At 35.2% G+C, this 15350-nt stretch overlaps 1 protein-coding gene across 1 annotated transcript in view; it reads left to right on the top strand.

The window, feature by feature from the left end:
* The window catches only part of LOC123683938 (leucine-rich repeat-containing protein 70-like), an 89561-nt gene that overhangs the window by 46830 nt on the left and 27381 nt on the right, over positions 1-15350 (top strand). The window contains exons 2-3 of the mRNA XM_045622948.1: positions 12190-12243; positions 14672-14747. The gene's annotated coding sequence lies outside the window, so the exon portion shown is untranslated. The remainder of the gene's footprint in view (positions 1-12189; positions 12244-14671; positions 14748-15350) is intronic.

The following is a 15350-nucleotide window of genomic DNA, read 5'->3' on the forward strand; positions in this document are numbered from 1 at the left end:
ACGCTCTGTAGTATAGGTTGTTTTTTGACCCTTCCAGTCAACAATATTCATTCTTCCCTGAAGGAATGACTGGAAGATAGAGAGTGCCGTGCCACGAATTCCATAATACTTCATCTTGTTCAGTAGGGCTCTGATGAATAAATTGATAATGAAATTTGCTATTTATTACCCAATATGTAGCGAAAATCAAAGATTCGATAATAATGGTATAATCATCACAACAAAATAGGACTACCAGAAAAACCTTGTATCTCGAAGTTCATGTTTATCCCACTTTTTTTCCTAAAATTATCCAAAGAATCTCCCATTTTTCTTTGTACCTTCAATTCAGGAACATCCCATTGTGAAATCCAGCTAACAATATATCTTAGTTCATATGTCCCAATCTCCAAAACATCATATCACTCTGAAATCATTTTTTTATTAGATTCCACTCTTAGAACCAAACCATACAAAATTGTTCCATAATGAAATTTGGCCTTTGGCCGAAATGAAATTATTACAGCTTGTGTACCTTCCAGGAATGGAAGAAGCCGTCTTGTAGATTATTATCGAAGTCTAATTGGTGATGGCAGAAAAACACTGAAACGTGCTCAGGATCCAGTTTGATGTTTCATTCCGTCAGATAACGAGGACGTGAGGAATGAGCCAGATGCTTGGCAGATCCGCATCTCTTTTAATTGTTCCTTCAATATAATTTTCGGTAGCTTCTGGAGGGATTTCTGAGCGCTCTTCTCCTGGACAAGGGGAGAAAAATTGGCGTTTAGTTTCGATGATTGGGGAGTTATTCGGAGGAGAACCACAAGAAGTTTCAGTAAAATTCGATTAGATCTATTCGTGATAAAATCGAGAAGAATCGAGGTTGGCAGACACGTAGGGTGTGGGTAGACATCATCCTTTTTTTCACTTACTTGCTTTTGGTTCAATATTTCCACTATCAAACCTTTGGAATCGTTCGAGGAAGAAAATGTTTAACCCTATCAGGCATTTTCCATTTTACGAGAGAGAAAATGAGGAAATATAATATAGGGTGTGCCATTTGGAATGAGCCCAATGTTAGTATTTGCATAAGTAATAAATGAATCATCTTATTCTGAACACTCAGTAAAGTTCTCAATGATTATCGAAATGTCTGTACTTACTTATTCATTTTCAAAATATCATTCCAATAATTTATTCATCTTGAAGTTATTATTTTCAAAAACCTTCCAATTTATGAAAAATCTAAATATCTTAAAAACGGTATGTTTAAAGCATATGAAACTTCGAATGAATCATGAATCAAATGCAATCAGAAAATTCAATAGAAAGCAGGTGTCCAATAAAAAAATATACGGGTTTTTTGGTACAACAGGCCAATTGAAAAGTCCCGGTCTACCATTGTAGAACACATTTTTTTTTTTTGTAAAATTCGATTTTATTATTCAACATAGTTGTCTTCGAGGGGATGCAGTGATTATAGCGATCTTCCAACTTTTCGATACCATTTTTGTAGTACGATTTGTCTTTCGCTTCAAAATAGGCCTCAGTTTCAGCGATTACTTCTTCATTGGCTATACATTTTTTTTCCAGCGAGCATTCTTTTGAGGTACGAGAAAAAGAAAAAGTCGCTGAGGGCCAGATCTGGCGAATACGGTGGATGCAGAAGCAATTAGAAGCCCAATTCATGCAATTTCGCCATTGTTTATATTGATTTGTGACACAGTGCCTAATTTTTTGTTCAAATGAGCCGTTTTTTAACGATTTCATTCTTCAAACGATCCATTAATGCTATATAATAATCGCTGTTGATGGTCTGGTCTTTTTGGAGGTAATCAATGAATATCATACCATGTTCATTCCAGAATGCTGATGCCATAACCTAGCCAACTGACAAATGTTTTAATTTCAGAGCTCTATCATCAGTATTAGCGGAGATATAAATGTTTTTCGATATCGCCATTTTTCCAATTTTCGCTTATAACTCGAAAACAAAAGAATGTGGCCAAAAATGAATACTACCCTTATTAGTTTATCAGAAAAAGAGACCGAGAAGTGGGTATCAGATTTTGTCTTTCTCCTCTGGTTTAAAAGTTGTAGTGCTAAAACATCGAAATTTGCCCACCCTGTACACGTTCAGATGATATCTTCACAAATTTTTTGATATTTTTGTCGGTGACAGCCTCTTTTGGGCGTCCACTGCGTTCGCCGTCTTCGGTTCTCTTTTAACCACGTTTAAACACAGCATACCAATCAATGATGGTTGATTTTCCTGGTCCGGACCCCGGAAACTCCTCATCAAGCCAAAATTTTGCTTCAACTATATTCTTCCCTTCGAAAAGCAATATTTTATCAGCACCCGAAATCTCTTTTCAAATAACAGAAGTAGCTCAACTCACAACGCAATGTCTCACAAACTAATGGTCGGACTGCTGTCAAATTTTGACACGTATCGTTTGAAGGTTGGTACTGATTAAAAATCATATGGATTTAATACAAGCACTGCCATCTGTGAACCAGACCGGAGACTTTGCAATTTTCCTAAGATTTCCAAATTTTTTGAAAATGTAGTTCTGACGGAGCTAAATGATCGAAAAAAAATTCGAAAATCAAAAGTAGAACACCCTGTACATCCTATACACCCTGTACATCTAATAAATATGATAAGTGTATTGAATATTCACTCGAAAAAGGTAACCAAGAACAATATATTATATTCACGGAATAATCAGGGACAACTGGAAAGAAATTAGTTTCTCCGATAGGAGCACACTCAAATGGTTTTGGTGTAAGCTATCAGGCGACATAGGGAAAATTTATAACGCTGCGTTTTCTTTTGTTGAGTTTAGAACTTATCAGATAATTGACTTACTCCACGAAGTTTCCGAATATGAAGAAATATCCCTTTCTGTTTTCTGATTGCGTTTAGATAACATTTTTGGGGAATTCCTACTTTTCGTGTGCATTCGGCAATTTATATTGCATAGATTATGCTGCAGGAATATACAGGTTGTTACCAAATTACAGAAGTTTTAAGTGTATGAAATGTGAATACTTGTCGAGAATTAAACAAAACCATTTATTCAACTTCAAAAAGTGTGCAACTTTTCACTTTAAGAACTCCCTGGAATATTCGACAAGGATTCACTCCCTAAAAACTATAGAACTTATTTGGTAACACTCTAGTTAACGATAGTTGCAATGATTAAGAGATTTGGGTTCCAGAAACTGAGCAGAGATGTGATTCAGTGTGTTATGAGACATGGAATACAAGATTTGTGTTTGTTGCGGATAAAGATATATATATATATATAAATTTTTTTTTTTGCTTCACACTTTCGTGGGGTTATTTCCCAGTTAACCCAGTTTATATATATATATATATATATATATATATATATATATATATATATATATATATATATATATATATATATCTATCGGTTTAAAACGTGCGACGACGTTGTCCGATGCCTAGAATCCATAGTTTCGATCTCTCATTGCTTTTCGTATAAAGATACAGAACTTTTTTAAAAGTTTGAAGGACTAATACAGGTGACAACTCTTTCAGAAAGAAAATACATTTCAATCTTGATGTAATAAATAAGGTTTCATCATTTGTGAGTTACTTGACAATTCTGAAGAATATCATATGGTAGTATTCTCTTCCAAAAGTTGTAAATAAAATATCATTATCTGTGGAATAGTAATGAAGAATGTTATAATAGAATTGAAACATATTTAATGCTCACATCTTCATACTAACTGTAAGAGGAGAAGACGTAGATAACTATTCAGTGCCAAATCCCTAGGTGATCAATAAGAAAAGCTCTTGTTCATGCTCCAATTGCACCTTTGCTTGAATTTTCTATCTTTATTATCCTGATTTTTACATAGAGCTCCAAATTGTTCTATAGGTTCACTTTCAAAATCTCAACTAGGTCGAATCTGACTGAAACGGAGCTATTGGACAATTTTTCCAATAATCTTAATAATATTTCATGGTTCTTATAACGCTATCAACACGAAATTTTGCACGAAGTTTGAAATGATTATTCTATTCAGTCACGCAAAATCACAATCGCAATCAGATCGGCAATCACGGAAATATTGAGTATTTCTATTCCAAAATTTTTCTTGAGTTTCCTATTATTGTGATAGCGAGATGTTATTTTATATTTACTTGCGAAATCTCAACTCAGTCAGATCTGTTGTTCTGATGAAGCTTTCAACAGGAAGTTTTGCACAAAACTGTCAACCTTTCAAATTACCAATGAGGGAAATACTGAGTAACTGTTCCCTATCCAATAAGTTCCTTGATTTTTCTATAGTTCTTTTATAGATTCTGCACTCGGCTTGAAATTGCTATATATTATATATATTGCACCCCCGGGAATATTATTTCTATCGACACAATTTTAAACGTCTGAAGGTCTAATTCAGGTATAAGCTAGTTCAGGAAGACAATGAATTTCAATTTTGGGTGATGAATAAAGTTTTATTATTTATGTGTTAATTGACAACTCTGGAGAGAATCAAATGATAGTAATCATATATAAACAAGATTTCATTATCTATGAAATAGTAACAAAAAATATGGAAGTATACAATAAAAGTTCAAATCACAATCTGCATATTTGTTCATTGATGTTAAAAGTCTCCTGTTCTACAGGGAATACTGAAAGCCAAGTTTGATATAAACCAAGACTGCTAATTAATTCATTAGTGTTACATTGTATTCTTCAGAAGGAATGAATATTCATCAAATAATTCTGCGAGGAAGGCACAGGAATATATAACTATCCAAGTTGGCCATCACATTGCGGGTCTGTGGTTTGAAACTGCCAGACAGAATTATAGGTGTGGGTAGAAGGTTACGTTTGATTAACTAGAGGATGATGACTTTCGCTGATTCCAAAATCGAATCAATAAATCAAATACTTGAATAAAAAAAAAGAATTGTTCTAGGATCGCTGTGTACAGGGTGGGCAAATAAGCGAGGTAAGCGGCTATATCTCAGGATCCACTCATCGTAGAGACTTGCGGTAAAAAATTTTACCACTAAAGTAAACAAAAGAAAACACTGGAAATTGTTTTGAAGTTCATACATCCACCTCTAGGGGGCATAATAGCTATCGTCGAGTAGAAAAATGCATTTTACTCGAAAAATTTTCATATTAAGTTGGAAAAAAAAAATATCATCAATGTAAACCTTGGAAAATTCTCTATCTGTTTGAATTGTCACTTTCGATTTTGCGACATCAAATAAGGGTGGGGGAAAGATAGAAATCTGACTGATTGAAATGTCTGTAACTTCAGTTTGGCTCAACATTTTTGAGCAAATTAGATCTTATTGGAGAGACAACATCTTGTTGATTAAGGAAAAAATATACTCATGATGAATTTGATTCAGCTGCTTCCGATAAGGAGCGCTAAGTCATAAGTTCATTGTTTTGTTAATTTTTCTCTGAAATTTCAAATGTAATGATAGGATTTTCTTAACAGAAACAAAAATTTCATTGAATTTGCATGAAAAAACCTGAAGGTCGCAAAGCGATAATTTCAGGCGTTCTGAAGTTATGGCCGAAAGAAGATATTCTTCAACTGATGCACTGCGAAAAACCAAATTGAGTCTTCAAGTTCTAACAGAAACAGAAATCCCATCAAATTTCTATGAAAAAACCAAAAGGTCGCAAAGCGATAGCTTCAGGGGTTCTGTAGTTATGGACGAAAAAAGATATTCTTCAACTGATGCACTGAAAAACTAAATTGTGTCTTCTTTCGGCCATAACTACAGAACCCCTGAAGCTATCGCTTTGCGACCTTTTGGTTTTTTCATAGAAATTTGATGGGATTTCTGTTTCTGTTAGAACTAAATTGCAATAAAACAACGATGGATTATTCGATTGACATGAATTTTATTTATCCGCAAGATAATCTTGTGGCATTACATTTTAAATATGATTTCTGGCATATGACCGCCACGGCTGACTCGGATGTAGTCCAATCTGGACGTCCAATTTTCGATGACTTTTTCCAATATTTGTGGCCGTATATCGGCAATAACACGGCGAATGTTGTCTTCCAAATGGTCAAGGGTTTGTGACTTATCCTCATAGTCCAATGACTTTACATAGCCCCACAGAAAGTAGTCCAGCGGTGTTAAATCACAAGATCTTGGAAACCAATTCACAGGTCCAAAACGTGAAATTAGGCGGTCACCAAACGTGTCTTTCAATAAATCGATTGTGGCACGAGCTGTGTGACATGTTGCGCCGTCTTGTTGGAACCACAGCTCCTGGACATCATGGTTGTTCAATTCAGGAATGAAAAAGTTAGTAATCATGGCTCTATACCGATCACCATTGACTGTAACGTTCTGGCCATATCATCGTTTTTGAAGAAGTACGGACCAATGATTCCACCAGCCCATAAAGCGCACCAAACAGTCAGTTTTTCTGGATATAACGGTGTCTCGACATACACTTGAGGTTTAGCTTCACCCAAATGCGGCAGTTTTGTTTGTTGACGTAGCCATTCAACCAGAAGTGCGCTTCATCGCTAAACAAAATAAAATGGACGTAGTGCGCGATACGTATTCCGCACAGAACCATTATTTTCGAAATAAATTTGCACTATTTGCAAGCGTTGTTCAGGAGTGAGTCTTATATACCTCGAAAAAAAAACACCCTATATCGGGTGTCCCAAGGTGAGTGGCCTATTAGATTATTATGGGAACTATTGATGGTAAAGATTTCAAATTTTGTAGATAGATATTTGACCATGTAAGGTACATTTTTAAAATAATTTCACATTTCCAGTGTTGCCGGATGTACGACAATTTGGCAACAACTTTGTTATTTTAAATGGGACATCAGGTATTTCTATTTTTTTTATGATACTCCATAAAATATTAAATCTATTCACTCTTACTTTTTCATCCCTATCTTTAACGGTTTTTGAGTTATTAATTATTTTTCGAAATTTTAGATCAAATTGGCGTATTACAAAAATGACTCTAGTTCGCTCAATATTCGGGATTTGAGTCAGAAATTTTGCAAGTCGCTAGATATTGATCTGATCTGTGTCACTGCTTTTGAATTATGGTTGTCAATAATACAGGACGGACCAAAAAAAATCATCATTTGCCAAGTTACAAAATTGTTAAAAAGTCTATTTTTTCCAATTAGACACCTAGTATATTTTTCAATTTTTAGAATCAGTACAACACACTCTACAATTTTTCTCTTCACGTCTCTATACCTATCTCAACTGGATTCCGAGTTATATGCGTTTATTAGATTTCACATTCAATAAGCGTTAATTTCTTTTGTATTGTTATTTTCTTTATGTCGTTCATAGATGGATATATCAATGAATCAGTTCAATCCATAAGTGGCAAAATAAACAATTATTGCCTAACAGGTGTTTTGTTCCGAGGTTTTTCTATAAATAATGGCTCAAGAAAGATATACACATATAACGCATATAACTCGGACTCCAGTTGAGATAGGTATAGGGACGTGAATAGAAAAATTGTAGAGTGTGTTGTATTGATTCCAAAAATTGAAAAATATACTAGGTGTCTAATTTGAAAAAATAGACTTTTTTACAATTTTGTAACTTGGCAAATGATGATTTTTTTTGGTCCGTCCTGTATTATTGACAACCATAATTCAAAAGCAGTGACACAGATCAGATCAATATCTAGCGACTCGCAAAATTTCTGACTCAAATCTCGAATATTGAGCGAACTAGAGTCATTTTTGTAATACGCCAATTTGATCTAAAATTTCGAAAAATAATTAATAACTCAAAAACCGTTAAAGATAGGGATGAAAAAGTAAGAGTGAATAGATTTAATATTTTATGGAGTATCATAAAAAAAATAGAAATACCTGATGTCCCATTCAAAATAACAAAGTTGTTGCCAAATTGTCGTACATCCGGCAACACTGGAAATGTGGAATTATTTTAAAAATGTACCTTACATGGCCAAATATCTATCCACAAAATTTGAAATCTTTACCATCAATAGTTTCCATAATAATCTAATAGGCCACTCACCTTGGGACACCCGATATAACCACATAATCACAGGCTCACGCCTCTGTGATTATATGTTTATACCCTGTAGCTTACAGAATAAACCATTTTATTATTATTATTATTATTATTTATTGATTAATAAAAACCAATTTCAAGAATGTTATAATAATAGATAATAATAATAGTGAAAGCTTTCCACCCTTCGATAATATTTCGATAGCAAACATTGAACTCTCTTTACCTAAAAATGTTCTCATCGTATCAGAGTTTCAAAAATCAAACATGATGTAATGGGAAAAAAGCAATAGTATTCCGTTTCGTTTTCGAAGTCCCAAACAAATAGAAAAGGTCGAGCGTTACCCTGCGAATGAAATATGTGCCAGAGGAAAAAATCCATTTCATGTATGTAAACAGAGCAGGGACAGGAAATATAATATTTTCGTTCTTTCGAAACACGCTTTTTCGCCATTTTGTTATTAGCGAGCTTAGTTAGCAACGAAGTTCGGAAACGCGGAATGAATATGTAGTCTAATATAGGGTGCTATTCCTATTATATATTTTTAATAACCTACGCATGTTATGTCATCTGTCAGAATTATTCTTATGGTACTAAATAAATACCAACATTAAGCATACTACCACTTTCACCCAGTATTTTAGAAAATGATCTACAGCTCTCTCTGAAAAAATATCTAATCATGTACTCCAGAAATACACTGGCGAGCAGAAAAAGGGTCACTAAGGTTTTACACTGATTTCAAATTGAATCAATAATATGTAGGATTTCACATATGCCTACTTATGCGTTTCGTCCCTGGCACACACACCGGACTCATCAGTGTGACTTTGGTATAATTGTGTGTGCCGTGTCACAGACGCTTGGGGAATTTATTATTATCGGGAGCCGCCGGAACTCGAACCCGGGACCTTGTCGCATCTCGGTGCGTGAGTCTACCTCTTAACGTCTAGGCTACCGAATGCTGTGTATATTGTTGCTATGTGGAGCTTTATGAGAAGCCGCCACATGACTCCCTCCCCAGTGACGGAGGAACGAAACTTATGCGTGTTACGAGGTCATCGGTGTAGCCGGGTGATTGCCGCCTAATCAGAGCTGCACCTCGCGGCATCGTGCGGACGGTGAATGCCGCCTATTCAGGTCCACTATACCGCGGCAGACCAAGGAGCACGTATTGCACGTCATGGGAATGGGCGTCTAGAGTTTCGTTGCAAATTGCAGATATATGGGAGCTATGCATCAACCTTCTGCTTTTTGGGACACATAGCTAAGACGGCCATTCCCATCACGTCGGGCTTGCGTGCTGTGACGACGGAAACACGAGGCTCGGCGTGCCATTGGCTCCAGTGTCCGATGGACACCCTAGTAGCCATAACGTTGAGCGGAGCAGTGAGTCGCCTCTGCGCTCAGACGCCGCAGCTTTCCGCCATCACGTCGGGGTCACCAATGTAGGATTTCACATATGCCTACTTATGCGTTTCGTCCCTGGCACACACACCGGACTCATCAGTGTGACTTTGGTATAATTGTGTGTGCCGTGTCACAGACGCTTGGGGAATTTATTATTATCGGGAGCCGCCGGGACTCGAACCCGGGACCTTGTCGCATCTCGGTGCGTGAGTCCACCTCTTAACGTCTAGGCTACCGAATGCTGTGTATATTGTTGCTATGTGGAGCTTTATGAGAAGCCACCACAAATATTTTGTTCTGAATCTATCTTTCATTGAATATCAACTGAATATGCGTAAAATGTGAATTAAAAAACTTGATAAAAGAAACTCTCTTCGAATAATTCTTCACGATGAATTCTTCGTTCATCAGTTGCGTGCAACATTGCTCATTGGAAAGTATGTTCTCCACTCTCTACAAGAAACAATTTCATGAAATGAGTTCACCAATTGAAGATTAGGCGTGAATAGTGGCACTCATTGCAAATGGTTTGACCCAGGGATCAGTTGCTAGAAGAAAGAATGTTAGTCTATCTACACTCCAAAGAATAGTGACAAGGCATCAGAAGGCAGGCAGGCTGATCAGAAGACCTGGATCTGAAAGAATACTGTACATCTCGTTGAGAGATACCAGATTCATAGTTTTCACAAATCTTCCTTCTGTTGAAGTTCGAAATCGATTGATGGAGATACTTCAAGCAAACGTAAGTGAATAGATCCTGAGATGACGTCTCTCAGAATCGAATTTACGACCATACAGATCTACGAATGGTCCACAACTTCTCAGAGAGCATCGCATTGCGCGTCTTCAATTTGCATGAGATAACATGAACTGGTTAGAAGCTCAGTGTCAGTTTTTCTGATGAATCTAGATGCAGCATTCGAGAAGCTGAAGGTCGTAGACGCGTTTATAGACATCCAGAAAAAAGATTGGCTGATGTCTGTAGAGAGAAGCTACTTCCATTCGGTGAAGGCTCTGTTATGGTCTGGGGAGGTATGTCTTTAAGATACACAGAGGAAATTCTTATGGACCATGTTGTACCTTTTATACCATCTCTAGGAGAGCTGGGAATTTTTATGCATGACAATGCACGCCCACGTAATGCTTGAATAGTGACAGCGTACTTGAATGAGGTTAGAATTTCAAGGTTCAACTGGCCAACACGAAGTCCTGACTTGAATTCCATTGAACATCTATAGGAACAACTGGAAAGACGAATCAGAACTATGATTCCATGGCCCAATAACTTACATTAACTCCATATTCTAAGGGCCATCAAGAGCATGCGAAGACGTGTGGAAGCTGTAATCAGTACTAGGGGAGTTATATCGATACTTGGGCACATAATCAACTGTAAATGTGTTAAGAATTCATCTAGTTGGTCTGAATTTTTATTACTAAAGTTTCGATAGTTTTCATTTATGAATGAATAGAATAAATTTGTTTTAATGTGCCTTGAGATACGATTTTTTTCACAGATTTAATATTTTAATGTATTATTATTGCTCTATAACTTGACGACACTGAATGTGAATGTTGTCTATGTTTGTGTTCATTTCTTAATAAAGTACTAATATTTTCACAGTTATGATAATCTTTTCAATTTTGAAGTTTTTGATTTTTTTCAAAAAAAGCTTAATACTTTTATACAAATCGAATAAAAAGTTTCATTTTTCTTTGGGAAATTCCATTTCAGAAATTTCATGATTCTCGTAAATATTTCAAGTAAGAAAGGTAGGTACTTGAGCAGTAATGATTAAGTGACCCGTTTTTCTGCTCGTCAGTGTATTATTCACAATCTCAGAAGAAAACTGTCACAATTTTATGGTGGAGTGACTTCATTTTCACCAATTTCTTTCTGGTATGAACGTTATCTTGCCAATATATGAATAATTTCTATAAAAATTCACCTGAAATGCCAAAAAAATCCTTGATATTTTCGTAATAATAAATCCGACCAGATTAAAATTTATTTCATTCATGTAAAATATTCACCTTATTTTCACGCTGAATTTCAGGATTATTTCATCATCAGAACCCTTCATCTAGATAGAGAAACTTTATTTTCTCGCATATTTAAAAAAGAGAAAATGGGACATTCTGCTCTGCGATTCCCTAATAATTACGAAAATATAAAAAAGAAAGAATTTTCTGCATAAAAATTTCATGAGGTTTCTCCAAAACAAATCAACGAATATCTTTCTATTAGAATTGTATTGTTTCCATAAATCTCTGCACACACAAGCTAAATTGAAACTTTTTCGAAGGTAGGTTATGAAGATCGATTGTTGTGAAAGTCTCCTATTCTTTGTAGATGTCTTCTTGCTCCAATTTGGCCGGTAGTCGGTAAGGAAGGGCCATAAAAGAGAAATATCTGAAATAGTTAACAAGGTCGAGTTGGGGGAAAGTCAAGTTATTAGCCCGTAGGATCAATTACAAATTTTCAACTCCATTCAATGCAATATCTTCTCACGTTTGATTTTATTTGAGACATCGAAATTTCTTTGATTATGTTTCAATATTCAGGTGTGTTTAACATTTGAACCTTTTATCTAAATTGGGTTCTGTGATTGAATATTTTAATTGAAATGGAAACAGTAAATTTAATCAGTGCAAGTCAATATTTTGCTAATATTTCATACAATTAATTGAAAGTAAGTTAGATGTATATTGATCTCATTTTTTTTTCATTTCAGAATCAACGGCAGAATGAGGGTTATTGAAAATATGAAGCAGAATTTCCAATTAAGGTAGGTGAATATAAAAAACAGTTACCTCCACTACTGCTATATAATATAGAGGTTCCAAATTAGAATTTTATCACAAAATGTGAGCTTCCCATCACTTTATATAGTTAAATCATTTCGTAACACTTCGTTTCGAATACATTTCGACTGTATTGCAGTATATCACTCGTTATGGGCATATATTCATATCAGGCCAATTGAAAAGTCCCGGTCTGATACACAGATGGCGGTGCTAGTATTAAATCCATATGATTTTCTGTTAGTACCAACCTTTAAACGATAGGTGTCAAAATTTGACAGCAGTCCGATCATTAGTTTGTGAGATATTGCTTTGTGAGTGTAGCTACTTTTGTTATTTGAAGAAACGATAAAAAAAAAGAATTTCGTGTGCTAATAAAATATTGCTTTTTGAAGGGAAAAAATAGAGTTGAAGCAAAATCTTGGCTTGATGAAGAGTTTCCGAGGTCTGCACCTGGAAAATCAACCATCATTGATTGGTATGCTAAGTTTAAACGTAGTTAAATGAGCACCGAAGACGGCGAACGCAGTAGACGCCCTAAAGAGGCTGTCACCGACGAAAAAATCAAATAAGTTGACAAAATAATTTTGAATGACCGTAAAGTGAAGTTGATCGAGATAGCAGACATTGTGAAGATATCATCTGAACTTGTACATCATATCATTCACGAATATTTGTACATGAGAAAGCTGTGTGCAAAATAGGTTCCACGCGAGCTCTCAATCGATCAAATCAACAACATGTTAATGATTCTGAGTTTGAAGGTATTTAAATGCAATATCTGACTTTTTTTGATCGATAAGTGACAATGGATGAAACATGACTCCATCATTTCACTCCGGCGTTCAATCGACAGTCAGCTGAGTGGAATACACACGATTAACAGAATCCAAAGCCAGGAAAAACGCAACAGTCAGCTAGCAAGGTTATGGCATCAGTATTCTGGGATGAGCAAGGTATAATATTCATTGATTACCTCCAAATTGGCCAGACCAACAACAGCGATTATTATATAGCGTTATGGGATCGTTTAAAGGATTAAATTGTTGAAAAACGGCCCCATTTGAAAAAAAAAGTGCTATTTAATCAAGATAATGCACCGTCTCACAAATCAATGAAAACAATGGCAAAATTGCATGAATTGAGCTTCGAATTTCTTCTGCATCCACCGTATTCGCCAGATCTGGCCCCCAGCGACTTTTTCCTTTTCTAAGACCTTAAAAGAATGCTTGCTAGAAAGAAATTTGGCGCCAATGAAGAAGTAATCGCCGAAACTGAGGCCTATTTGGAAGCTAAAGACAAATCGTACTACAAAAATGTTATCGAAAAGTTGGAAGATCGCTATAATCTCTGTATCGCCATCGAAGGCAACTATGTTGAATAATAAAATCAAATTTTGCCAAAAAAATGTGTTTTACTATGGTAGACCGGGGACTTTTCAATTGGCCTGTTATTATACGTAATATAGTTATGTGATCTCCAAGGTTGCAATGGGCGTATGAATGACGAGTGATCAAAGACGCAAAGACAATATTCTCAATATTATCGTGTTCACGGTCGGACGTACAGAACTTTAACTATGGATTCATCATCAGTGAGTCGAACGTTATCAATTTTTAATCACTTCAAGCTCGAAATTCTGAAAACACAGACATCGTGACGAACTCATATAACACTCTGCTCTTGGAACGAGAGCTCAAATTGAATGGACATTAAAACTCAATCATTAATCATCCCGTGAATATTCTATTCATATTATTCCAATTCATTGCAGCATTGAAATATTTGTGGACGGTTAACCCAATAAATGCAAAACGGTCAATATTCCAAATATTCCAACATACATCAGCCATTTACCTGAAAAATTCAACTAGGCAGCAAATTGGTAGATAGATTCGATAAATATCGAAAATATGGAAAGCCCAATTGATTCGATTTTTTTAACAGCTTGCGAGTTGATATACACCACACCTAATTTAGCAAAGTGATCATAAATGGATTCAGTGACCTTATAGCCATTCTCATATAACAGAATTGTTGGAGTTCATGGATTAACCATGCACATTATATTTAGAAATTAATTGCACTAAGTTTTGAATCCTGAATTTTCGATAACCCCCAAAATATTCTCCCTATATTGAAGTTGTCGATTGATGCAATAAATATTGCTGGGTTATAAATAATAAATCCATTAGAGACATCTCTTGAAACTTAGGACTAACGGTAACCTAGTAGGTATAATATATGGTCTTCAAGGGTGTTATTGGCGCATGAATGAACGATTGCTCAAAAACTGTTGACTTCACGTCAGTGCTATCCTCGTTTTTTTGTTGATGATTCTTTTAGATACATGAATATACTTCAATATTCCATTATAGACCAAACAAAATTAGATGCAGTATATTGTTTCAGATATTCTCTGAAGTCATCCATATGGAAAATGATATTTTGAGCACTGAGCTTTTTGGCTTCACCAGGGGACTTGAGGGTAAGTGGCATATTTTCATCATATTATCAATATCTTTGAATTGATTCATTTTCTCTACTGCTACTTTCATACGTAGCAAATTGTTTATTTTAGACTTATTCATACATTATTTCCTTTTTCCTGTTCCACAGAAAATTTTAGACAAAAATAAAACGTTGTAGATATTTTATACGAACGTGAAAAATTAAAAGAAACGTTTACAATGAACTAAACATAACCACTCAATATCAGTTGCTATTGTATATTCTCCACATAACAATTTCAAATGTACAAAAATCTCTGATAGTTATCATCATTTGTTTCTGATTCGAACTTTCCACAGTGAAGAGCACTATCGTGAAGTCTAGTAAATAAATATCACTTTAATCACTAACGGCACTGACTACCTATTACTTATTGAGAAATAATTGAGCCAAATTACATCCAGAAAATTTTTATACAATGTACAGTTCCTTGAAGAATATTTAGATACGGCGATAATTTTCTTTGATTGATTCTCAAGAAAATATTATAATGTAGAAGTCCTGTAATCCTTCGAAATTCTGATGATTCTCTTCTTTATCTCATAATATTATAGGAGAATATGAATTGGCGTCTACAAAA

Source organism: Harmonia axyridis, chromosome 7 (genome assembly GCF_914767665.1).
Source record: "Harmonia axyridis chromosome 7, icHarAxyr1.1, whole genome shotgun sequence".
In the NCBI taxonomy this organism is placed as follows: Eukaryota; Metazoa; Arthropoda; class Insecta; order Coleoptera; family Coccinellidae; genus Harmonia; species Harmonia axyridis.